The sequence below is a fragment of the Aquarana catesbeiana genome, unplaced genomic scaffold (genome assembly GCF_042186555.1).
Source record: "Aquarana catesbeiana isolate 2022-GZ unplaced genomic scaffold, ASM4218655v1 unanchor86, whole genome shotgun sequence".
Lineage (NCBI taxonomy): Eukaryota > Metazoa > Chordata > Amphibia > Anura > Ranidae > Aquarana > Aquarana catesbeiana.
This window is the reverse complement of record NW_027362746.1, coordinates 961,303-985,000: the sequence shown is the minus strand read 5'-3', so window position 1 is coordinate 985,000 and position 23,698 is coordinate 961,303. Positions and strand designations below refer to the sequence as shown.

The following is a 23,698-nucleotide window of genomic DNA, read 5'->3' as shown; positions in this document are numbered from 1 at the left end:
TACCGCGTCAGCCCGATATTGCAGAGTCCTAAGAAGCCCCAGCTTGGGTTCCAGTGGGTGGTGTGAGCCAAAAAGCAGATAGCGGTGTGTGTGGGTAGGTTTCCTGTAGGCCTCCTTGCCCAAATGCACCCCTTTCCTTGCCTTGCAAGACACAGTCCAAAGCGGGTCATTTGCTATTCGATGCCTTCGTCACCGAATAGCAAATGGTGCAATATGATGCCAGCTAAGGGTGTTAGCGTTGTTGCCAGATACTTAGCAATGTTGTGTGTGACAGAGTTGATTCTCTTTGGGAATCAGTAGTCAAAATGGCTGAACCTTGGCCCTGGATAATGCTGGACCTCCTGAGCGAGTTAAAGCATAAGGCCAGAGACTTTTCGAATGCCGAAGAAAGTCTCCACAGTTGTCGCTAAGCCAGGATATCTTAGGAGCTTTCTTCAAGGACCTGGATGACTTGGGTCTTTGCTTAGGGCCGCTTTGCAAGGCCAAAAAGGGATAGGAGTGCGTTGGCCGGGAATCGAACCCGGGGTCAACTGCTTGGAAGGCAGCTATGCTCACCACTATACCACCAACGCAAGGCTGTCCGGGGCCTGTGCCACTATCTCTATCCAATTCGTGTCACACGTGGCGCTGATAAGAACCACGCCCCAGCGCAAGGTCAACTTGCTGCCATACGAATTGACCACTAGAAAGATAAGCTCGAAACATTTCCCCGTTTGTAGAGGGAATGGAAGAGAAGCCAGTCGATATGGTAAAGGTGGGGCCGTGCAGTGCGCATGAATGCCACTGACTGGGCCAAAACGTTGCGATGCCATACGCCCAACGTGGGGCTCGAACCCACGACCCTGAGATTAAGAGTCTCATGCTCTACCGACTGAGCTAGCCGGGCTAAGACGCTGCCTCCCGTGTGGCCTCTTGCTACCAACTGACGCCAAACACTTTTTGCTAACTTTCGGCCCAATTTGTTTTGATAGACGCAATGCGCTTCCAAACACTCCTGCGCTTACTTGCTGTCAGGGAGGTACATCACCGTTGCTGCTGTGGTTTTTGGGCTCCCAACAAAACGCGGTAGGTGCTTCGATTGTGTTTTCTCGCTGTGCAAAACGTGAAGCCGAGCTTTCCCACATCACAGCTGCCAAGGCATTTGACCTTTCAGGCAGAGGCGGCATAGACCAATCCCTCAAGGCAGAAGGGACTAACGCAAAGGGCAAAGCGCTGGCTTTGAATGCAAGGAGTCACGGGCTACGACCCACCGGCGGCCCCTTCGATAGCTCAGCTGGTAGAGCGGAGGACTGTAGCGTCAACGTAGTAATCCTTAGGTCGCTGGTTCGATTCCGGCTCGAAGGATGCCCTCTTTTACCCTGCCTCTCTCCCCCTTTAACTAGAAGGCACTCTAGAAGGCACTCTAGAAATGTGCAATTGGGAAGCCTTTTAAGGAACTTTGTTTTTATTATTCATGTCTCCCTCGGCCGGTGCGCCGGCCCTCGGCGTGCAGTCTCTGTGGCGCAATCGGTTAGCGCGTTCGGCTGTTAACCGAAAGGTTGGTGGTTCGAGCCCACCCAGGGACGCTCATGTTTTCTCCATTACCTCAGTGGGGCCCGAAGGCTAAAACAAAGCGTGTCCTTTGGCTCTCTTCAGGTGACCGGCAACTGAGCAGACAAACAAGCGTTCACTGGAGACCCTTGCAAATGTACTAGCCGTTTGTTGAAGAGGTTTACATAGTTGATCGAGCCACTTCTTTGGCTCAGGAAGATAACTGCAGCACTTCTAGTCACACCTTAAGACAATCACCATGTGAATGTGTCGATGTTGATTGTCCAAGAACAGGGGGAGGTGTGAAAATTGTAGAACCGCCCTGTTCAAGTTAGATGATCCCATTGTTGGTGGCAGGAAGCCTGCATAGCTATTGGTGCCTAGATCGGCGTGGCTAAAGGTGACAATTGTTGTCAAATCGCTTGGCTAGCTAGAGCGATGTTCAAAATGGGCAGTGCAGATAGTGCCGATGTACAAGCTTCCGTCCCAGTGTATTGCTGGACTTGAAGTACACAGCGATGCAATTGTTGTTAAAGATCCTCCGGAGTTTTTCTGACACTCCAGTGGCTTACGGGGGTGACTATATTTCTCCAAATGTTCTGCTTCTCCCCAGTTTGTTTTCGTGACCTTGTGGATGTTTAGCCAAGACCCAGTCTGGCTAGCCACAAGCTTTCAAAGCACACCTGAGAGGGTCTGTAGACTCTTTTTGTTGTTACCGCGTCAGCCGATATTGCAGAGTCCTAAGAAGCCCCAGCTTGGGTTCCAGTGGGTGGTGTGAGCCAAAAAGCAGATAGCGGTGTGTGTGGGTAGGTTTCCTGTAGGCCTCCTTGCCCAAATGCACCCCTTTCCTTGCCTTGCAAGACACAGTCCAAAGCGGGTCATTTGCTATTCGATGCCTTCGTCACCGAATAGCAAATGGTGCAATATGATGCCAGCTAAGGGTGTTAGCGTTGTTGCCAGATACTTAGCAATGTTGTGTGTGACAGAGTTGATTCTCTTTGGGAATCAGTAGTCAAAATGGCTGAACCTTGGCCCTGGATAATGCTGGACCTCCTGAGCGAGTTAAAGCATAAGGCCAGAGACTTTTCGAATGCCGAAGAAAGTCTCCACAGTTGTCGCTAAGCCAGGATATCTTAGGAGCTTTCTTCAAGGACCTGGATGACTTGGGTCTTTGCTTAGGGCCGCTTTGCAAGGCCAAAAAGGGATAGGAGTGCGTTGGCCGGGAATCGAACCCGGGTCAACTGCTTGGAAGGCAGCTATGCTCACCACTATACCACCAACGCAAGGCTGTCCGGGGCCTGTGCCACTATCTCTATCCAATTCGTGTCACACGTGGCGCTGATAAGAACCACGCCCCAGCGCAAGGTCAACTTGCTGCCATACGAATTGACCACTAGAAAGATAAGCTCGAAACATTTCCCCGTTTGTAGAGGGAATGGAAGAGAAGCCAGTCGATATGGTAAAGGTGGGGCCGTGCAGTGCGCATGAATGCCACTGACTGGGCCAAAACGTTGCGATGCCATACGCCCAACGTGGGGCTCGAACCCACGACCCTGAGATTAAGAGTCTCATGCTCTACCGACTGAGCTAGCCGGGCTAAGACGCTGCCTCCCGTGTGGCCTCTTGCTACCAACTGACGCCAAACACTTTTTGCTAACTTTCGGCCCAATTTGTTTTGATAGACGCAATGCGCTTCCAAACACTCCTGCGCTTACTTGCTGTCAGGGAGGTACATCACCGTTGCTGCTGTGGTTTTTGGGCTCCCAACAAAACGCGGTAGGTGCTTCGATTGTGTTTTCTCGCTGTGCAAAACGTGAAGCCGAGCTTTCCCACATCACAGCTGCCAAGGCATTTGACCTTTCAGGCAGAGGCGGCATAGACCAATCCCTCAAGGCAGAAGGACTAACGCAAAGGGCAAAGCGCTGGCTTTGAATGCAAGGAGTCACGGGCTACGACCCACCGGCGGCCCCTTCGATAGCTCAGCTGGTAGAGCGGAGGACTGTAGCGTCAACGTAGTAATCCTTAGGTCGCTGGTTCGATTCCGGCTCGAAGGATGCCCTCTTTTACCCTGCCTCTCTCCCCCTTTAACTAGAAGGCACTCTAGAAGGCACTCTAGAAATGTGCAATTGGGAAGCCTTTTAAGGAACTTTGTTTTTATTATTCATGTCTCCCTCGGCCGGTGCGCCGGCCCTCGGCGTGCAGTCTCTGTGGCGCAATCGGTTAGCGCGTTCGGCTGTTAACCGAAAGGTTGGTGGTTCGAGCCCACCCAGGGACGCTCATGTTTTCTCCATTACCTCAGTGGGGCCCGAAGGCTAAAACAAAGCGTGTCCTTTGGCTCTCTTCAGGTGACCGGCAACTGAGCAGACAAACAAGCGTTCACTGGAGACCCTTGCAAATGTACTAGCCGTTTGTTGAAGAGGTTTACATAGTTGATCGAGCCACTTCTTTGGCTCAGGAAGATAACTGCAGCACTTCTAGTCACACCTTAAGACAATCACCATGTGAATGTGTCGATGTTGATTGTCCAAGAACAGGGGGAGGTGTGAAAATTGTAGAACCGCCCTGTTCAAGTTAGATGATCCCATTGTTGGTGGCAGGAAGCCTGCATAGCTATTGGTGCCTAGATCGGCGTGGCTAAAGGTGACAATTGTTGTCAAATCGCTTGGCTAGCTAGAGCGATGTTCAAAATGGGCAGTGCAGATAGTGCCGATGTACAAGCTTCCGTCCCAGTGTATTGCTGGACTTGAAGTACACAGCGATGCAATTGTTGTTAAAGATCCTCCGGAGTTTTTCTGACACTCCAGTGGCTTACGGGGGTGACTATATTTCTCCAAATGTTCTGCTTCTCCCCAGTTTGTTTTCGTGACCTTGTGGATGTTTAGCCAAGACCCAGTCTGGCTAGCCACAAGCTTTCAAAGCACACCTGAGAGGGTCTGTAGACTCTTTTTGTTGTTACCGCGTCAGCCCGATATTGCAGAGTCCTAAGAAGCCCCAGCTTGGGTTCCAGTGGGTGGTGTGAGCCAAAAAGCAGATAGCGGTGTGTGTGGGTAGGTTTCCTGTAGGCCTCCTTGCCCAAATGCACCCCTTTCCTTGCCTTGCAAGACACAGTCCAAAGCGGGTCATTTGCTATTCGATGCCTTCGTCACCGAATAGCAAATGGTGCAATATGATGCCAGCTAAGGGTGTTAGCGTTGTTGCCAGATACTTAGCAATGTTGTGTGTGACAGAGTTGATTCTCTTTGGGAATCAGTAGTCAAAATGGCTGAACCTTGGCCCTGGATAATGCTGGACCTCCTGAGCGAGTTAAAGCATAAGGCCAGAGACTTTTCGAATGCCGAAGAAAGTCTCCACAGTTGTCGCTAAGCCAGGATATCTTAGGAGCTTTCTTCAAGGACCTGGATGACTTGGGTCTTTGCTTAGGGCCGCTTTGCAAGGCCAAAAAGGGATAGGAGTGCGTTGGCCGGGAATCGAACCCGGGTCAACTGCTTGGAAGGCAGCTATGCTCACCACTATACCACCAACGCAAGGCTGTCCGGGGCCTGTGCCACTATCTCTATCCAATTCGTGTCACACGTGGCGCTGATAAGAACCACGCCCCAGCGCAAGGTCAACTTGCTGCCATACGAATTGACCACTAGAAAGATAAGCTCGAAACATTTCCCCGTTTGTAGAGGGAATGGAAGAGAAGCCAGTCGATATGGTAAAGGTGGGGCCGTGCAGTGCGCATGAATGCCACTGACTGGGCCAAAACGTTGCGATGCCATACGCCCAACGTGGGGCTCGAACCCACGACCCTGAGATTAAGAGTCTCATGCTCTACCGACTGAGCTAGCCGGGCTAAGACGCTGCCTCCCGTGTGGCCTCTTGCTACCAACTGACGCCAAACACTTTTTGCTAACTTTCGGCCCAATTTGTTTTGATAGACGCAATGCGCTTCCAAACACTCCTGCGCTTACTTGCTGTCAGGGAGGTACATCACCGTTGCTGCTGTGGTTTTTGGGCTCCCAACAAAACGCGGTAGGTGCTTCGATTGTGTTTTCTCGCTGTGCAAAACGTGAAGCCGAGCTTTCCCACATCACAGCTGCCAAGGCATTTGACCTTTCAGGCAGAGGCGGCATAGACCAATCCCTCAAGGCAGAAGGACTAACGCAAAGGGCAAAGCGCTGGCTTTGAATGCAAGGAGTCACGGGCTACGACCCACCGGCGGCCCCTTCGATAGCTCAGCTGGTAGAGCGGAGGACTGTAGCGTCAACGTAGTAATCCTTAGGTCGCTGGTTCGATTCCGGCTCGAAGGATGCCCTCTTTTACCCTGCCTCTCTCCCCCTTTAACTAGAAGGCACTCTAGAAGGCACTCTAGAAATGTGCAATTGGGAAGCCTTTTAAGGAACTTTGTTTTTATTATTCATGTCTCCCTCGGCCGGTGCGCCGGCCCTCGGCGTGCAGTCTCTGTGGCGCAATCGGTTAGCGCGTTCGGCTGTTAACCGAAAGGTTGGTGGTTCGAGCCCACCCAGGGACGCTCATGTTTTCTCCATTACCTCAGTGGGGCCCGAAGGCTAAAACAAAGCGTGTCCTTTGGCTCTCTTCAGGTGACCGGCAACTGAGCAGACAAACAAGCGTTCACTGGAGACCCTTGCAAATGTACTAGCCGTTTGTTGAAGAGGTTTACATAGTTGATCGAGCCACTTCTTTGGCTCAGGAAGATAACTGCAGCACTTCTAGTCACACCTTAAGACAATCACCATGTGAATGTGTCGATGTTGATTGTCCAAGAACAGGGGGAGGTGTGAAAATTGTAGAACCGCCCTGTTCAAGTTAGATGATCCCATTGTTGGTGGCAGGAAGCCTGCATAGCTATTGGTGCCTAGATCGGCGTGGCTAAAGGTGACAATTGTTGTCAAATCGCTTGGCTAGCTAGAGCGATGTTCAAAATGGGCAGTGCAGATAGTGCCGATGTACAAGCTTCCGTCCCAGTGTATTGCTGGACTTGAAGTACACAGCGATGCAATTGTTGTTAAAGATCCTCCGGAGTTTTTCTGACACTCCAGTGGCTTACGGGGGTGACTATATTTCTCCAAATGTTCTGCTTCTCCCCAGTTTGTTTTCGTGACCTTGTGGATGTTTAGCCAAGACCCAGTCTGGCTAGCCACAAGCTTTCAAAGCACACCTGAGAGGGTCTGTAGACTCTTTTTGTTGTTACCGCGTCAGCCCGATATTGCAGAGTCCTAAGAAGCCCCAGCTTGGGTTCCAGTGGGTGGTGTGAGCCAAAAAGCAGATAGCGGTGTGTGTGGGTAGGTTTCCTGTAGGCCTCCTTGCCCAAATGCACCCCTTTCCTTGCCTTGCAAGACACAGTCCAAAGCGGGTCATTTGCTATTCGATGCCTTCGTCACCGAATAGCAAATGGTGCAATATGATGCCAGCTAAGGGTGTTAGCGTTGTTGCCAGATACTTAGCAATGTTGTGTGTGACAGAGTTGATTCTCTTTGGGAATCAGTAGTCAAAATGGCTGAACCTTGGCCCTGGATAATGCTGGACCTCCTGAGCGAGTTAAAGCATAAGGCCAGAGACTTTTCGAATGCCGAAGAAAGTCTCCACAGTTGTCGCTAAGCCAGGATATCTTAGGAGCTTTCTTCAAGGACCTGGATGACTTGGGTCTTTGCTTAGGGCCGCTTTGCAAGGCCAAAAAGGGATAGGAGTGCGTTGGCCGGGAATCGAACCCGGGTCAACTGCTTGGAAGGCAGCTATGCTCACCACTATACCACCAACGCAAGGCTGTCCGGGGCCTGTGCCACTATCTCTATCCAATTCGTGTCACACGTGGCGCTGATAAGAACCACGCCCCAGCGCAAGGTCAACTTGCTGCCATACGAATTGACCACTAGAAAGATAAGCTCGAAACATTTCCCCGTTTGTAGAGGGAATGGAAGAGAAGCCAGTCGATATGGTAAAGGTGGGGCCGTGCAGTGCGCATGAATGCCACTGACTGGGCCAAAACGTTGCGATGCCATACGCCCAACGTGGGGCTCGAACCCACGACCCTGAGATTAAGAGTCTCATGCTCTACCGACTGAGCTAGCCGGGCTAAGACGCTGCCTCCCGTGTGGCCTCTTGCTACCAACTGACGCCAAACACTTTTTGCTAACTTTCGGCCCAATTTGTTTTGATAGACGCAATGCGCTTCCAAACACTCCTGCGCTTACTTGCTGTCAGGGAGGTACATCACCGTTGCTGCTGTGGTTTTTGGGCTCCCAACAAAACGCGGTAGGTGCTTCGATTGTGTTTTCTCGCTGTGCAAAACGTGAAGCCGAGCTTTCCCACATCACAGCTGCCAAGGCATTTGACCTTTCAGGCAGAGGCGGCATAGACCAATCCCTCAAGGCAGAAGGACTAACGCAAAGGGCAAAGCGCTGGCTTTGAATGCAAGGAGTCACGGGCTACGACCCACCGGCGGCCCCTTCGATAGCTCAGCTGGTAGAGCGGAGGACTGTAGCGTCAACGTAGTAATCCTTAGGTCGCTGGTTCGATTCCGGCTCGAAGGATGCCCTCTTTTACCCTGCCTCTCTCCCCCTTTAACTAGAAGGCACTCTAGAAGGCACTCTAGAAATGTGCAATTGGGAAGCCTTTTAAGGAACTTTGTTTTTATTATTCATGTCTCCCTCGGCCGGTGCGCCGGCCCTCGGCGTGCAGTCTCTGTGGCGCAATCGGTTAGCGCGTTCGGCTGTTAACCGAAAGGTTGGTGGTTCGAGCCCACCCAGGGACGCTCATGTTTTCTCCATTACCTCAGTGGGGCCCGAAGGCTAAAACAAAGCGTGTCCTTTGGCTCTCTTCAGGTGACCGGCAACTGAGCAGACAAACAAGCGTTCACTGGAGACCCTTGCAAATGTACTAGCCGTTTGTTGAAGAGGTTTACATAGTTGATCGAGCCACTTCTTTGGCTCAGGAAGATAACTGCAGCACTTCTAGTCACACCTTAAGACAATCACCATGTGAATGTGTCGATGTTGATTGTCCAAGAACAGGGGGAGGTGTGAAAATTGTAGAACCGCCCTGTTCAAGTTAGATGATCCCATTGTTGGTGGCAGGAAGCCTGCATAGCTATTGGTGCCTAGATCGGCGTGGCTAAAGGTGACAATTGTTGTCAAATCGCTTGGCTAGCTAGAGCGATGTTCAAAATGGGCAGTGCAGATAGTGCCGATGTACAAGCTTCCGTCCCAGTGTATTGCTGGACTTGAAGTACACAGCGATGCAATTGTTGTTAAAGATCCTCCGGAGTTTTTCTGACACTCCAGTGGCTTACGGGGGTGACTATATTTCTCCAAATGTTCTGCTTCTCCCCAGTTTGTTTTCGTGACCTTGTGGATGTTTAGCCAAGACCCAGTCTGGCTAGCCACAAGCTTTCAAAGCACACCTGAGAGGGTCTGTAGACTCTTTTTGTTGTTACCGCGTCAGCCCGATATTGCAGAGTCCTAAGAAGCCCCAGCTTGGGTTCCAGTGGGTGGTGTGAGCCAAAAAGCAGATAGCGGTGTGTGTGGGTAGGTTTCCTGTAGGCCTCCTTGCCCAAATGCACCCCTTTCCTTGCCTTGCAAGACACAGTCCAAAGCGGGTCATTTGCTATTCGATGCCTTCGTCACCGAATAGCAAATGGTGCAATATGATGCCAGCTAAGGGTGTTAGCGTTGTTGCCAGATACTTAGCAATGTTGTGTGTGACAGAGTTGATTCTCTTTGGGAATCAGTAGTCAAAATGGCTGAACCTTGGCCCTGGATAATGCTGGACCTCCTGAGCGAGTTAAAGCATAAGGCCAGAGACTTTTCGAATGCCGAAGAAAGTCTCCACAGTTGTCGCTAAGCCAGGATATCTTAGGAGCTTTCTTCAAGGACCTGGATGACTTGGGTCTTTGCTTAGGGCCGCTTTGCAAGGCCAAAAAGGGATAGGAGTGCGTTGGCCGGGAATCGAACCCGGGTCAACTGCTTGGAAGGCAGCTATGCTCACCACTATACCACCAACGCAAGGCTGTCCGGGGCCTGTGCCACTATCTCTATCCAATTCGTGTCACACGTGGCGCTGATAAGAACCACGCCCCAGCGCAAGGTCAACTTGCTGCCATACGAATTGACCACTAGAAAGATAAGCTCGAAACATTTCCCCGTTTGTAGAGGGAATGGAAGAGAAGCCAGTCGATATGGTAAAGGTGGGGCCGTGCAGTGCGCATGAATGCCACTGACTGGGCCAAAACGTTGCGATGCCATACGCCCAACGTGGGGCTCGAACCCACGACCCTGAGATTAAGAGTCTCATGCTCTACCGACTGAGCTAGCCGGGCTAAGACGCTGCCTCCCGTGTGGCCTCTTGCTACCAACTGACGCCAAACACTTTTTGCTAACTTTCGGCCCAATTTGTTTTGATAGACGCAATGCGCTTCCAAACACTCCTGCGCTTACTTGCTGTCAGGGAGGTACATCACCGTTGCTGCTGTGGTTTTTGGGCTCCCAACAAAACGCGGTAGGTGCTTCGATTGTGTTTTCTCGCTGTGCAAAACGTGAAGCCGAGCTTTCCCACATCACAGCTGCCAAGGCATTTGACCTTTCAGGCAGAGGCGGCATAGACCAATCCCTCAAGGCAGAAGGACTAACGCAAAGGGCAAAGCGCTGGCTTTGAATGCAAGGAGTCACGGGCTACGACCCACCGGCGGGCCCTTCGATAGCTCAGCTGGTAGAGCGGAGGACTGTAGCGTCAACGTAGTAATCCTTAGGTCGCTGGTTCGATTCCGGCTCGAAGGATGCCCTCTTTTACCCTGCCTCTCTCCCCCTTTAACTAGAAGGCACTCTAGAAGGCACTCTAGAAATGTGCAATTGGGAAGCCTTTTAAGGAACTTTGTTTTTATTATTCATGTCTCCCTCGGCCGGTGCGCCGGCCCTCGGCGTGCAGTCTCTGTGGCGCAATCGGTTAGCGCGTTCGGCTGTTAACCGAAAGGTTGGTGGTTCGAGCCCACCCAGGGACGCTCATGTTTTCTCCATTACCTCAGTGGGGCCCGAAGGCTAAAACAAAGCGTGTCCTTTGGCTCTCTTCAGGTGACCGGCAACTGAGCAGACAAACAAGCGTTCACTGGAGACCCTTGCAAATGTACTAGCCGTTTGTTGAAGAGGTTTACATAGTTGATCGAGCCACTTCTTTGGCTCAGGAAGATAACTGCAGCACTTCTAGTCACACCTTAAGACAATCACCATGTGAATGTGTCGATGTTGATTGTCCAAGAACAGGGGGAGGTGTGAAAATTGTAGAACCGCCCTGTTCAAGTTAGATGATCCCATTGTTGGTGGCAGGAAGCCTGCATAGCTATTGGTGCCTAGATCGGCGTGGCTAAAGGTGACAATTGTTGTCAAATCGCTTGGCTAGCTAGAGCGATGTTCAAAATGGGCAGTGCAGATAGTGCCGATGTACAAGCTTCCGTCCCAGTGTATTGCTGGACTTGAAGTACACAGCGATGCAATTGTTGTTAAAGATCCTCCGGAGTTTTTCTGACACTCCAGTGGCTTACGGGGGTGACTATATTTCTCCAAATGTTCTGCTTCTCCCCAGTTTGTTTTCGTGACCTTGTGGATGTTTAGCCAAGACCCAGTCTGGCTAGCCACAAGCTTTCAAAGCACACCTGAGAGGGTCTGTAGACTCTTTTTGTTGTTACCGCGTCAGCCCGATATTGCAGAGTCCTAAGAAGCCCCAGCTTGGGTTCCAGTGGGTGGTGTGAGCCAAAAAGCAGATAGCGGTGTGTGTGGGTAGGTTTCCTGTAGGCCTCCTTGCCCAAATGCACCCCTTTCCTTGCCTTGCAAGACACAGTCCAAAGCGGGTCATTTGCTATTCGATGCCTTCGTCACCGAATAGCAAATGGTGCAATATGATGCCAGCTAAGGGTGTTAGCGTTGTTGCCAGATACTTAGCAATGTTGTGTGTGACAGAGTTGATTCTCTTTGGGAATCAGTAGTCAAAATGGCTGAACCTTGGCCCTGGATAATGCTGGACCTCCTGAGCGAGTTAAAGCATAAGGCCAGAGACTTTTCGAATGCCGAAGAAAGTCTCCACAGTTGTCGCTAAGCCAGGATATCTTAGGAGCTTTCTTCAAGGACCTGGATGACTTGGGTCTTTGCTTAGGGCCGCTTTGCAAGGCCAAAAAGGGATAGGAGTGCGTTGGCCGGGAATCGAACCCGGGTCAACTGCTTGGAAGGCAGCTATGCTCACCACTATACCACCAACGCAAGGCTGTCCGGGGCCTGTGCCACTATCTCTATCCAATTCGTGTCACACGTGGCGCTGATAAGAACCACGCCCCAGCGCAAGGTCAACTTGCTGCCATACGAATTGACCACTAGAAAGATAAGCTCGAAACATTTCCCCGTTTGTAGAGGGAATGGAAGAGAAGCCAGTCGATATGGTAAAGGTGGGGCCGTGCAGTGCGCATGAATGCCACTGACTGGGCCAAAACGTTGCGATGCCATACGCCCAACGTGGGGCTCGAACCCACGACCCTGAGATTAAGAGTCTCATGCTCTACCGACTGAGCTAGCCGGGCTAAGACGCTGCCTCCCGTGTGGCCTCTTGCTACCAACTGACGCCAAACACTTTTTGCTAACTTTCGGCCCAATTTGTTTTGATAGACGCAATGCGCTTCCAAACACTCCTGCGCTTACTTGCTGTCAGGGAGGTACATCACCGTTGCTGCTGTGGTTTTTGGGCTCCCAACAAAACGCGGTAGGTGCTTCGATTGTGTTTTCTCGCTGTGCAAAACGTGAAGCCGAGCTTTCCCACATCACAGCTGCCAAGGCATTTGACCTTTCAGGCAGAGGCGGCATAGACCAATCCCTCAAGGCAGAAGGACTAACGCAAAGGGCAAAGCGCTGGCTTTGAATGCAAGGAGTCACGGGCTACGACCCACCGGCGGGCCCTTCGATAGCTCAGCTGGTAGAGCGGAGGACTGTAGCGTCAACGTAGTAATCCTTAGGTCGCTGGTTCGATTCCGGCTCGAAGGATGCCCTCTTTTACCCTGCCTCTCTCCCCCTTTAACTAGAAGGCACTCTAGAAGGCACTCTAGAAATGTGCAATTGGGAAGCCTTTTAAGGAACTTTGTTTTTATTATTCATGTCTCCCTCGGCCGGTGCGCCGGCCCTCGGCGTGCAGTCTCTGTGGCGCAATCGGTTAGCGCGTTCGGCTGTTAACCGAAAGGTTGGTGGTTCGAGCCCACCCAGGGACGCTCATGTTTTCTCCATTACCTCAGTGGGGCCCGAAGGCTAAAACAAAGCGTGTCCTTTGGCTCTCTTCAGGTGACCGGCAACTGAGCAGACAAACAAGCGTTCACTGGAGACCCTTGCAAATGTACTAGCCGTTTGTTGAAGAGGTTTACATAGTTGATCGAGCCACTTCTTTGGCTCAGGAAGATAACTGCAGCACTTCTAGTCACACCTTAAGACAATCACCATGTGAATGTGTCGATGTTGATTGTCCAAGAACAGGGGGAGGTGTGAAAATTGTAGAACCGCCCTGTTCAAGTTAGATGATCCCATTGTTGGTGGCAGGAAGCCTGCATAGCTATTGGTGCCTAGATCGGCGTGGCTAAAGGTGACAATTGTTGTCAAATCGCTTGGCTAGCTAGAGCGATGTTCAAAATGGGCAGTGCAGATAGTGCCGATGTACAAGCTTCCGTCCCAGTGTATTGCTGGACTTGAAGTACACAGCGATGCAATTGTTGTTAAAGATCCTCCGGAGTTTTTCTGACACTCCAGTGGCTTACGGGGGTGACTATATTTCTCCAAATGTTCTGCTTCTCCCCAGTTTGTTTTCGTGACCTTGTGGATGTTTAGCCAAGACCCAGTCTGGCTAGCCACAAGCTTTCAAAGCACACCTGAGAGGGTCTGTAGACTCTTTTTGTTGTTACCGCGTCAGCCCGATATTGCAGAGTCCTAAGAAGCCCCAGCTTGGGTTCCAGTGGGTGGTGTGAGCCAAAAAGCAGATAGCGGTGTGTGTGGGTAGGTTTCCTGTAGGCCTCCTTGCCCAAATGCACCCCTTTCCTTGCCTTGCAAGACACAGTCCAAAGCGGGTCATTTGCTATTCGATGCCTTCGTCACCGAATAGCAAATGGTGCAATATGATGCCAGCTAAGGGTGTTAGCGTTGTTGCCAGATACTTAGCAATGTTGTGTGTGACAGAGTTGATTCTCTTTGGGAATCAGTAGTCAAAATGGCTGAACCTTGGCCCTGGATAATGCTGGACCTCCTGAGCGAGTTAAAGCATAAGGCCAGAGACTTTTCGAATGCCGAAGAAAGTCTCCACAGTTGTCGCTAAGCCAGGATATCTTAGGAGCTTTCTTCAAGGACCTGGATGACTTGGGTCTTTGCTTAGGGCCGCTTTGCAAGGCCAAAAAGGGATAGGAGTGCGTTGGCCGGGAATCGAACCCGGGTCAACTGCTTGGAAGGCAGCTATGCTCACCACTATACCACCAACGCAAGGCTGTCCGGGGCCTGTGCCACTATCTCTATCCAATTCGTGTCACACGTGGCGCTGATAAGAACCACGCCCCAGCGCAAGGTCAACTTGCTGCCATACGAATTGACCACTAGAAAGATAAGCTCGAAACATTTCCCCGTTTGTAGAGGGAATGGAAGAGAAGCCAGTCGATATGGTAAAGGTGGGGCCGTGCAGTGCGCATGAATGCCACTGACTGGGCCAAAACGTTGCGATGCCATACGCCCAACGTGGGGCTCGAACCCACGACCCTGAGATTAAGAGTCTCATGCTCTACCGACTGAGCTAGCCGGGCTAAGACGCTGCCTCCCGTGTGGCCTCTTGCTACCAACTGACGCCAAACACTTTTTGCTAACTTTCGGCCCAATTTGTTTTGATAGACGCAATGCGCTTCCAAACACTCCTGCGCTTACTTGCTGTCAGGGAGGTACATCACCGTTGCTGCTGTGGTTTTTGGGCTCCCAACAAAACGCGGTAGGTGCTTCGATTGTGTTTTCTCGCTGTGCAAAACGTGAAGCCGAGCTTTCCCACATCACAGCTGCCAAGGCATTTGACCTTTCAGGCAGAGGCGGCATAGACCAATCCCTCAAGGCAGAAGGACTAACGCAAAGGGCAAAGCGCTGGCTTTGAATGCAAGGAGTCACGGGCTACGACCCACCGGCGGGCCCTTCGATAGCTCAGCTGGTAGAGCGGAGGACTGTAGCGTCAACGTAGTAATCCTTAGGTCGCTGGTTCGATTCCGGCTCGAAGGATGCCCTCTTTTACCCTGCCTCTCTCCCCCTTTAACTAGAAGGCACTCTAGAAGGCACTCTAGAAATGTGCAATTGGGAAGCCTTTTAAGGAACTTTGTTTTTATTATTCATGTCTCCCTCGGCCGGTGCGCCGGCCCTCGGCGTGCAGTCTCTGTGGCGCAATCGGTTAGCGCGTTCGGCTGTTAACCGAAAGGTTGGTGGTTCGAGCCCACCCAGGGACGCTCATGTTTTCTCCATTACCTCAGTGGGGCCCGAAGGCTAAAACAAAGCGTGTCCTTTGGCTCTCTTCAGGTGACCGGCAACTGAGCAGACAAACAAGCGTTCACTGGAGACCCTTGCAAATGTACTAGCCGTTTGTTGAAGAGGTTTACATAGTTGATCGAGCCACTTCTTTGGCTCAGGAAGATAACTGCAGCACTTCTAGTCACACCTTAAGACAATCACCATGTGAATGTGTCGATGTTGATTGTCCAAGAACAGGGGGAGGTGTGAAAATTGTAGAACCGCCCTGTTCAAGTTAGATGATCCCATTGTTGGTGGCAGGAAGCCTGCATAGCTATTGGTGCCTAGATCGGCGTGGCTAAAGGTGACAATTGTTGTCAAATCGCTTGGCTAGCTAGAGCGATGTTCAAAATGGGCAGTGCAGATAGTGCCGATGTACAAGCTTCCGTCCCAGTGTATTGCTGGACTTGAAGTACACAGCGATGCAATTGTTGTTAAAGATCCTCCGGAGTTTTTCTGACACTCCAGTGGCTTACGGGGGTGACTATATTTCTCCAAATGTTCTGCTTCTCCCCAGTTTGTTTTCGTGACCTTGTGGATGTTTAGCCAAGACCCAGTCTGGCTAGCCACAAGCTTTCAAAGCACACCTGAGAGGGTCTGTAGACTCTTTTTGTTGTTACCGCGTCAGCCCGATATTGCAGAGTCCTAAGAAGCCCCAGCTTGGGTTCCAGTGGGTGGTGTGAGCCAAAAAGCAGATAGCGGTGTGTGTGGGTAGGTTTCCTGTAGGCCTCCTTGCCCAAATGCACCCCTTTCCTTGCCTTGCAAGACACAGTCCAAAGCGGGTCATTTGCTATTCGATGCCTTCGTCACCGAATAGCAAATGGTGCAATATGATGCCAGCTAAGGGTGTTAGCGTTGTTGCCAGATACTTAGCAATGTTGTGTGTGACAGAGTTGATTCTCTTTGGGAATCAGTAGTCAAAATGGCTGAACCTTGGCCCTGGATAATGCTGGACCTCCTGAGCGAGTTAAAGCATAAGGCCAGAGACTTTTCGAATGCCGAAGAAAGTCTCCACAGTTGTCGCTAAGCCAGGATATCTTAGGAGCTTTCTTCAAGGACCTGGATGACTTGGGTCTTTGCTTAGGGCCGCTTTGCAAGGCCAAAAAGGGATAGGAGTGCGTTGGCCGGGAATCGAACCCGGGTCAACTGCTTGGAAGGCAGCTATGCTCACCACTATACCACCAACGCAAGGCTGTCCGGGGCCTGTGCCACTATCTCTATCCAATTCGTGTCACACGTGGCGCTGATAAGAACCACGCCCCAGCGCAAGGTCAACTTGCTGCCATACGAATTGACCACTAGAAAGATAAGCTCGAAACATTTCCCCGTTTGTAGAGGGAATGGAAGAGAAGCCAGTCGATATGGTAAAGGTGGGGCCGTGCAGTGCGCATGAATGCCACTGACTGGGCCAAAACGTTGCGATGCCATACGCCCAACGTGGGGCTCGAACCCACGACCCTGAGATTAAGAGTCTCATGCTCTACCGACTGAGCTAGCCGGGCTAAGACGCTGCCTCCCGTGTGGCCTCTTGCTACCAACTGACGCCAAACACTTTTTGCTAACTTTCGGCCCAATTTGTTTTGATAGACGCAATGCGCTTCCAAACACTCCTGCGCTTACTTGCTGTCAGGGAGGTACATCACCGTTGCTGCTGTGGTTTTTGGGCTCCCAACAAAACGCAGTAGGTGCTTCGATTGTGTTTTCTCGCTGTGCAAAACGTGAAGCCGAGCTTTCCCACATCACAGCTGCCAAGGCATTTGACCTTTCAGGCAGAGGCGGCATAGACCAATCCCTCAAGGCAGAAGGACTAACGCAAAGGGCAAAGCGCTGGCTTTGAATGCAAGGAGTCACGGGCTACGACCCACCGGCGGCCCCTTCGATAGCTCAGCTGGTAGAGCGGAGGACTGTAGCGTCAACGTAGTAATCCTTAGGTCGCTGGTTCGATTCCGGCTCGAAGGATGCCCTCTTTTACCCTGCCTCTCTCCCCCTTTAACTAGAAGGCACTCTAGAAGGCACTCTAGAAATGTGCAATTGGGAAGCCTTTTAAGGAACTTTGTTTTTATTATTCATGTCTCCCTCGGCCGGTGCGCCGGCCCTCGGCGTGCAGTCTCTGTGGCGCAATCGGTTAGCGCGTTCGGCTGTTAACCGAAAGGTTGGTGGTTCGAGCCCACCCAGGGACGCTCATGTTTTCTCCATTACCTCAGTGGGGCCCGAAGGCTAAAACAAAGCGTGTCCTTTGGCTCTCTTCAGGTGACCGGCAACTGAGCAGACAAACAAGCGTTCACTGGAGACCCTTGCAAATGTACTAGCCGTTTGTTGAAGAGGTTTACATAGTTGATCGAGCCACTTCTTTGGCTCAGGAAGATAACTGCAGCACTTCTAGTCACACCTTAAGACAATCACCATGTGAATGTGTCGATGTTGATTGTCCAAGAACAGGGGGAGGTGTGAAAATTGTAGAACCGCCCTGTTCAAGTTAGATGATCCCATTGTTGGTGGCAGGAAGCCTGCATAGCTATTGGTGCCTAGATCGGCGTGGCTAAAGGTGACAATTGTTGTCAAATCGCTTGGCTAGCTAGAGCGATGTTCAAAATGGGCAGTGCAGATAGTGCCGATGTACAAGCTTCCGTCCCAGTGTATTGCTGGACTTGAAGTACACAGCGATGCAATTGTTGTTAAAGATCCTCCGGAGTTTTTCTGACACTCCAGTGGCTTACGGGGGTGACTATATTTCTCCAAATGTTCTGCTTCTCCCCAGTTTGTTTTCGTGACCTTGTGGATGTTTAGCCAAGACCCAGTCTGGCTAGCCACAAGCTTTCAAAGCACACCTGAGAGGGTCTGTAGACTCTTTTTGTTGTTACCGCGTCAGCCCGATATTGCAGAGTCCTAAGAAGCCCCAGCTTGGGTTCCAGTGGGTGGTGTGAGCCAAAAAGCAGATAGCGGTGTGTGTGGGTAGGTTTCCTGTAGGCCTCCTTGCCCAAATGCACCCCTTTCCTTGCCTTGCAAGACACAGTCCAAAGCGGGTCATTTGCTATTCGATGCCTTCGTCACCGAATAGCAAATGGTGCAATATGATGCCAGCTAAGGGTGTTAGCGTTGTTGCCAGATACTTAGCAATGTTGTGTGTGACAGAGTTGATTCTCTTTGGGAATCAGTAGTCAAAATGGCTGAACCTTGGCCCTGGATAATGCTGGACCTCCTGAGCGAGTTAAAGCATAAGGCCAGAGACTTTTCGAATGCCGAAGAAAGTCTCCACAGTTGTCGCTAAGCCAGGATATCTTAGGAGCTTTCTTCAAGGACCTGGATGACTTGGGTCTTTGCTTAGGGCCGCTTTGCAAGGCCAAAAAGGGATAGGAGTGCGTTGGCCGGGAATCGAACCCGGGTCAACTGCTTGGAAGGCAGCTATGCTCACCACTATACCACCAACGCAAGGCTGTCCGGGGCCTGTGCCACTATCTCTATCCAATTCGTGTCACACGTGGCGCTGATAAGAACCACGCCCCAGCGCAAGGTCAACTTGCTGCCATACGAATTGACCACTAGAAAGATAAGCTCGAAACATTTCCCCGTTTGTAGAGGGAATGGAAGAGAAGCCAGTCGATATGGTAAAGGTGGGGCCGTGCAGTGCGCATGAATGCCACTGACTGGGCCAAAACGTTGCGATGCCATACGCCCAACGTGGGGCTCGAACCCACGACCCTGAGATTAAGAGTCTCATGCTCTACCGACTGAGCTAGCCGGGCTAAGACGCTGCCTCCTGTGTGGCCTCTTGCTACCAACTGACGCCAAACACTTTTTGCTAACTTTCGGCCCAATTTGTTTTGATAGACGCAATGCGCTTCCAAACACTCCTGCGCTTACTTGCTGTCAGGGAGGTACATCACCGTTGCTGCTGTGGTTTTTGGGCTCCCAACAAAACGCGGTAGGTGCTTCGATTGTGTTTTCTCGCTGTGCAAAACGTGAAGCCGAGCTTTCCCACATCACAGCTGCCAAGGCATTTGACCTTTCAGGCAGAGGCGGCATAGACCAATCCCTCAAGGCAGAAGGACTAACGCAAAGGGCAAAGCGCTGGCTTTGAATGCAAGGAGTCACGGGCTACGACCCACCGGCGGGCCCTTCGATAGCTCAGCTGGTAGAGCGGAGGACTGTAGCGTCAACGTAGTAATCCTTAGGTCGCTGGTTCGATTCCGGCTCGAAGGATGCCCTCTTTTACCCTGCCTCTCTCCCCCTTTAACTAGAAGGCACTCTAGAAGGCACTCTAGAAATGTGCAATTGGGAAGCCTTTTAAGGAACTTTGTTTTTATTATTCATGTCTCCCTCGGCCGGTGCGCCGGCCCTCGGCGTGCAGTCTCTGTGGCGCAATCGGTTAGCGCGTTCGGCTGTTAACCGAAAGGTTGGTGGTTCGAGCCCACCCAGGGACGCTCATGTTTTCTCCATTACCTCAGTGGGGCCCGAAGGCTAAAACAAAGCGTGTCCTTTGGCTCTCTTCAGGTGACCGGCAACTGAGCAGACAAACAAGCGTTCACTGGAGACCCTTGCAAATGTACTAGCCGTTTGTTGAAGAGGTTTACATAGTTGATCGAGCCACTTCTTTGGCTCAGGAAGATAACTGCAGCACTTCTAGTCACACCTTAAGACAATCACCATGTGAATGTGTCGATGTTGATTGTCCAAGAACAGGGGGAGGTGTGAAAATTGTAGAACCGCCCTGTTCAAGTTAGATGATCCCATTGTTGGTGGCAGGAAGCCTGCATAGCTATTGGTGCCTAGATCGGCGTGGCTAAAGGTGACAATTGTTGTCAAATCGCTTGGCTAGCTAGAGCGATGTTCAAAATGGGCAGTGCAGATAGTGCCGATGTACAAGCTTCCGTCCCAGTGTATTGCTGGACTTGAAGTACACAGCGATGCAATTGTTGTTAAAGATCCTCCGGAGTTTTTCTGACACTCCAGTGGCTTACGGGGGTGACTATATTTCTCCAAATGTTCTGCTTCTCCCCAGTTTGTTTTCGTGACCTTGTGGATGTTTAGCCAAGACCCAGTCTGGCTAGCCACAAGCTTTCAAAGCACACCTGAGAGGGTCTGTAGACTCTTTTTGTTGTTACCGCGTCAGCCCGATATTGCAGAGTCCTAAGAAGCCCCAGCTTGGGTTCCAGTGGGTGGTGTGAGCCAAAAAGCAGATAGCGGTGTGTGTGGGTAGGTTTCCTGTAGGCCTCCTTGCCCAAATGCACCCCTTTCCTTGCCTTGCAAGACACAGTCCAAAGCGGGTCATTTGCTATTCGATGCCTTCGTCACCGAATAGCAAATGGTGCAATATGATGCCAGCTAAGGGTGTTAGCGTTGTTGCCAGATACTTAGCAATGTTGTGTGTGACAGAGTTGATTCTCTTTGGGAATCAGTAGTCAAAATGGCTGAACCTTGGCCCTGGATAATGCTGGACCTCCTGAGCGAGTTAAAGCATAAGGCCAGAGACTTTTCGAATGCCGAAGAAAGTCTCCACAGTTGTCGCTAAGCCAGGATATCTTAGGAGCTTTCTTCAAGGACCTGGATGACTTGGGTCTTTGCTTAGGGCCGCTTTGCAAGGCCAAAAAGGGATAGGAGTGCGTTGGCCGGGAATCGAACCCGGGTCAACTGCTTGGAAGGCAGCTATGCTCACCACTATACCACCAATGCAAGGCTGTCCGGGGCCTGTGCCACTATCTCTATCCAATTCGTGTCACACGTGGCGCTGATAAGAACCACGCCCCAGCGCAAGGTCAACTTGCTGCCATACGAATTGACCACTAGAAAGATAAGCTCGAAACATTTCCCCGTTTGTAGAGGGAATGGAAGAGAAGCCAGTCGATATGGTAAAGGTGGGGCCGTGCAGTGCGCATGAATGCCACTGACTGGGCCAAAACGTTGCGATGCCATACGCCCAACGTGGGGCTCGAACCCACGACCCTGAGATTAAGAGTCTCATGCTCTACCGACTGAGCTAGCCGGGCTAAGACGCTGCCTCCCGTGTGGCCTCTTGCTACCAACTGACGCCAAACACTTTTTGCTAACTTTCGGCCCAATTTGTTTTGATAGACGCAATGCGCTTCCAAACACTCCTGCGCTTACTTGCTGTCAGGGAGGTACATCACCGTTGCTGCTGTGGTTTTTGGGCTCCCAACAAAACGCGGTAGGTGCTTCGATTGTGTTTTCTCGCTGTGCAAAACGTGAAGCCGAGCTTTCCCACATCACAGCTGCCAAGGCATTTGACCTTTCAGGCAGAGGCGGCATAGACCAATCCCTCAAGGCAGAAGGACTAACGCAAAGGGCAAAGCGCTGGCTTTGAATGCAAGGAGTCACGGGCTACGACCCACCGGCGGGCCCTTCGATAGCTCAGCTGGTAGAGCGGAGGACTGTAGCGTCAACGTAGTAATCCTTAGGTCGCTGGTTCGATTCCGGCTCGAAGGATGCCCTCTTTTACCCTGCCTCTCTCCCCCTTTAACTAGAAGGCACTCTAGAAGGCACTCTAGAAATGTGCAATTGGGAAGCCTTTTAAGGAACTTTGTTTTTATTATTCATGTCTCCCTCGGCCGGTGCGCCGGCCCTCGGCGTGCAGTCTCTGTGGCGCAATCGGTTAGCGCGTTCGGCTGTTAACCGAAAGGTTGGTGGTTCGAGCCCACCCAGGGACGCTCATGTTTTCTCCATTACCTCAGTGGGGCCCGAAGGCTAAAACAAAGCGTGTCCTTTGGCTCTCTTCAGGTGACCGGCAACTGAGCAGACAAACAAGCGTTCACTGGAGACCCTTGCAAATGTACTAGCCGTTTGTTGAAGAGGTTTACATAGTTGATCGAGCCACTTCTTTGGCTCAGGAAGATAACTGCAGCACTTCTAGTCACACCTTAAGACAATCACCATGTGAATGTGTCGATGTTGATTGTCCAAGAACAGGGGGAGGTGTGAAAATTGTAGAACCGCCCTGTTCAAGTTAGATGATCCCATTGTTGGTGGCAGGAAGCCTGCATAGCTATTGGTGCCTAGATCGGCGTGGCTAAAGGTGACAATTGTTGTCAAATCGCTTGGCTAGCTAGAGCGATGTTCAAAATGGGCAGTGCAGATAGTGCCGATGTACAAGCTTCCGTCCCAGTGTATTGCTGGACTTGAAGTACACAGCGATGCAATTGTTGTTAAAGATCCTCCGGAGTTTTTCTGACACTCCAGTGGCTTACGGGGGTGACTATATTTCTCCAAATGTTCTGCTTCTCCCCAGTTTGTTTTCGTGACCTTGTGGATGTTTAGCCAAGACCCAGTCTGGCTAGCCACAAGCTTTCAAAGCACACCTGAGAGGGTCTGTAGACTCTTTTTGTTGTTACCGCATCAGCCCGATATTGCAGAGTCCTAAGAAGCCCCAGCTTGGGTTCCAGTGGGTGGTGTGAGCCAAAAAGCAGATAGCGGTGTGTGTGGGTAGGTTTCCTGTAGGCCTCCTTGCCCAAATGCACCCCTTTCCTTGCCTTGCAAGACACAGTCCAAAGCGGGTCATTTGCTATTCGATGCCTTCGTCACCGAATAGCAAATGGTGCAATATGATGCCAGCTAAGGGTGTTAGCGTTGTTGCCAGATACTTAGCAATGTTGTGTGTGACAGAGTTGATTCTCTTTGGGAATCAGTAGTCAAAATGGCTGAACCTTGGCCCTGGATAATGCTGGACCTCCTGAGCGAGTTAAAGCATAAGGCCAGAGACTTTTCGAATGCCGAAGAAAGTCTCCACAGTTGTCGCTAAGCCAGGATATCTTAGGAGCTTTCTTCAAGGACCTGGATGACTTGGGTCTTTGCTTAGGGCCGCTTTGCAAGGCCAAAAAGGGATAGGAGTGCGTTGGCCGGGAATCGAACCCGGGTCAACTGCTTGGAAGGCAGCTATGCTCACCACTATACCACCAACGCAAGGCTGTCCGGGGCCTGTGCCACTATCTCTATCCAATTCGTGTCACACGTGGCGCTGATAAGAACCACGCCCCAGCGCAAGGTCAACTTGCTGCCATACGAATTGACCACTAGAAAGATAAGCTCGAAACATTTCCCCGTTTGTAGAGGGAATGGAAGAGAAGCCAGTCGATATGGTAAAGGTGGGGCCGTGCAGTGCGCATGAATGCCACTGACTGGGCCAAAACGTTGCGATGCCATACGCCCAACGTGGGGCTCGAACCCACGACCCTGAGATTAAGAGTCTCATGCTCTACCGACTGAGCTAGCCGGGCTAAGACGCTGCCTCCCGTGTGGCCTCTTGCTACCAACTGACGCCAAACACTTTTTGCTAACTTTCGGCCCAATTTGTTTTGATAGACGCAATGCGCTTCCAAACACTCCTGCGCTTACTTGCTGTCAGGGAGGTACATCACCGTTGCTGCTGTGGTTTTTGGGCTCCCAACAAAACGCGGTAGGTGCTTCGATTGTGTTTTCTCGCTGTGCAAAACGTGAAGCCGAGCTTTCCCACATCACAGCTGCCAAGGCATTTGACCTTTCAGGCAGAGGCGGCATAGACCAATCCCTCAAGGCAGAAGGACTAACGCAAAGGGCAAAGCGCTGGCTTTGAATGCAAGGAGTCACGGGCTACGACCCACCGGCGGGCCCTTCGATAGCTCAGCTGGTAGAGCGGAGGA

The 23,698-nt window shown here is 51.4% G+C and overlaps 20 non-coding genes across 20 annotated transcripts; all 20 read right to left on the bottom strand.

Annotated features, from left to right (window-relative positions):
• Nucleotides 1-813: 813 nt before the first annotated feature.
• Nucleotides 814-886, bottom strand: TRNAK-CUU (transfer RNA lysine (anticodon CUU)). Its single transcript has one exon. It is a non-coding gene; the product is annotated as a tRNA-Lys (tRNA).
• Nucleotides 887-2,741: 1,855 nt separating this feature from the next.
• On the bottom strand, nt 2,742-2,813 carry TRNAG-UCC (transfer RNA glycine (anticodon UCC)). The gene has a single exon. It is a non-coding gene; the product is annotated as a tRNA-Gly (tRNA).
• A 241-nt stretch (nt 2,814-3,054) lies between these two features.
• TRNAK-CUU (transfer RNA lysine (anticodon CUU)) lies at nt 3,055-3,127 on the bottom strand. The gene has a single exon. It is a non-coding gene; the product is annotated as a tRNA-Lys (tRNA).
• A 1,855-nt stretch (nt 3,128-4,982) lies between these two features.
• Nucleotides 4,983-5,054, bottom strand: TRNAG-UCC (transfer RNA glycine (anticodon UCC)). The gene has a single exon. It is a non-coding gene; the product is annotated as a tRNA-Gly (tRNA).
• A 241-nt stretch (nt 5,055-5,295) lies between these two features.
• On the bottom strand, nt 5,296-5,368 carry TRNAK-CUU (transfer RNA lysine (anticodon CUU)). Its single transcript has one exon. It is a non-coding gene; the product is annotated as a tRNA-Lys (tRNA).
• A 1,855-nt stretch (nt 5,369-7,223) lies between these two features.
• TRNAG-UCC (transfer RNA glycine (anticodon UCC)) lies at nt 7,224-7,295 on the bottom strand. The gene has a single exon. It is a non-coding gene; the product is annotated as a tRNA-Gly (tRNA).
• A 241-nt stretch (nt 7,296-7,536) lies between these two features.
• On the bottom strand, nt 7,537-7,609 carry TRNAK-CUU (transfer RNA lysine (anticodon CUU)). The gene has a single exon. It is a non-coding gene; the product is annotated as a tRNA-Lys (tRNA).
• Nucleotides 7,610-9,464: 1,855 nt separating this feature from the next.
• Nucleotides 9,465-9,536, bottom strand: TRNAG-UCC (transfer RNA glycine (anticodon UCC)). Its single transcript has one exon. It is a non-coding gene; the product is annotated as a tRNA-Gly (tRNA).
• A 241-nt stretch (nt 9,537-9,777) lies between these two features.
• On the bottom strand, nt 9,778-9,850 carry TRNAK-CUU (transfer RNA lysine (anticodon CUU)). Its single transcript has one exon. It is a non-coding gene; the product is annotated as a tRNA-Lys (tRNA).
• A 1,855-nt stretch (nt 9,851-11,705) lies between these two features.
• Nucleotides 11,706-11,777, bottom strand: TRNAG-UCC (transfer RNA glycine (anticodon UCC)). The gene has a single exon. It is a non-coding gene; the product is annotated as a tRNA-Gly (tRNA).
• Nucleotides 11,778-12,018: 241 nt separating this feature from the next.
• TRNAK-CUU (transfer RNA lysine (anticodon CUU)) lies at nt 12,019-12,091 on the bottom strand. Its single transcript has one exon. It is a non-coding gene; the product is annotated as a tRNA-Lys (tRNA).
• Nucleotides 12,092-13,946: 1,855 nt separating this feature from the next.
• Nucleotides 13,947-14,018, bottom strand: TRNAG-UCC (transfer RNA glycine (anticodon UCC)). The gene has a single exon. It is a non-coding gene; the product is annotated as a tRNA-Gly (tRNA).
• A 241-nt stretch (nt 14,019-14,259) lies between these two features.
• TRNAK-CUU (transfer RNA lysine (anticodon CUU)) lies at nt 14,260-14,332 on the bottom strand. Its single transcript has one exon. It is a non-coding gene; the product is annotated as a tRNA-Lys (tRNA).
• A 1,855-nt stretch (nt 14,333-16,187) lies between these two features.
• TRNAG-UCC (transfer RNA glycine (anticodon UCC)) lies at nt 16,188-16,259 on the bottom strand. Its single transcript has one exon. It is a non-coding gene; the product is annotated as a tRNA-Gly (tRNA).
• Nucleotides 16,260-16,500: 241 nt separating this feature from the next.
• Nucleotides 16,501-16,573, bottom strand: TRNAK-CUU (transfer RNA lysine (anticodon CUU)). The gene has a single exon. It is a non-coding gene; the product is annotated as a tRNA-Lys (tRNA).
• Nucleotides 16,574-18,428: 1,855 nt separating this feature from the next.
• Nucleotides 18,429-18,500, bottom strand: TRNAG-UCC (transfer RNA glycine (anticodon UCC)). The gene has a single exon. It is a non-coding gene; the product is annotated as a tRNA-Gly (tRNA).
• A 241-nt stretch (nt 18,501-18,741) lies between these two features.
• Nucleotides 18,742-18,814, bottom strand: TRNAK-CUU (transfer RNA lysine (anticodon CUU)). The gene has a single exon. It is a non-coding gene; the product is annotated as a tRNA-Lys (tRNA).
• Nucleotides 18,815-20,982: 2,168 nt separating this feature from the next.
• On the bottom strand, nt 20,983-21,055 carry TRNAK-CUU (transfer RNA lysine (anticodon CUU)). Its single transcript has one exon. It is a non-coding gene; the product is annotated as a tRNA-Lys (tRNA).
• Nucleotides 21,056-22,910: 1,855 nt separating this feature from the next.
• TRNAG-UCC (transfer RNA glycine (anticodon UCC)) lies at nt 22,911-22,982 on the bottom strand. The gene has a single exon. It is a non-coding gene; the product is annotated as a tRNA-Gly (tRNA).
• Nucleotides 22,983-23,223: 241 nt separating this feature from the next.
• On the bottom strand, nt 23,224-23,296 carry TRNAK-CUU (transfer RNA lysine (anticodon CUU)). Its single transcript has one exon. It is a non-coding gene; the product is annotated as a tRNA-Lys (tRNA).
• Between the last annotated feature and the right edge of the window lie 402 nt (nt 23,297-23,698).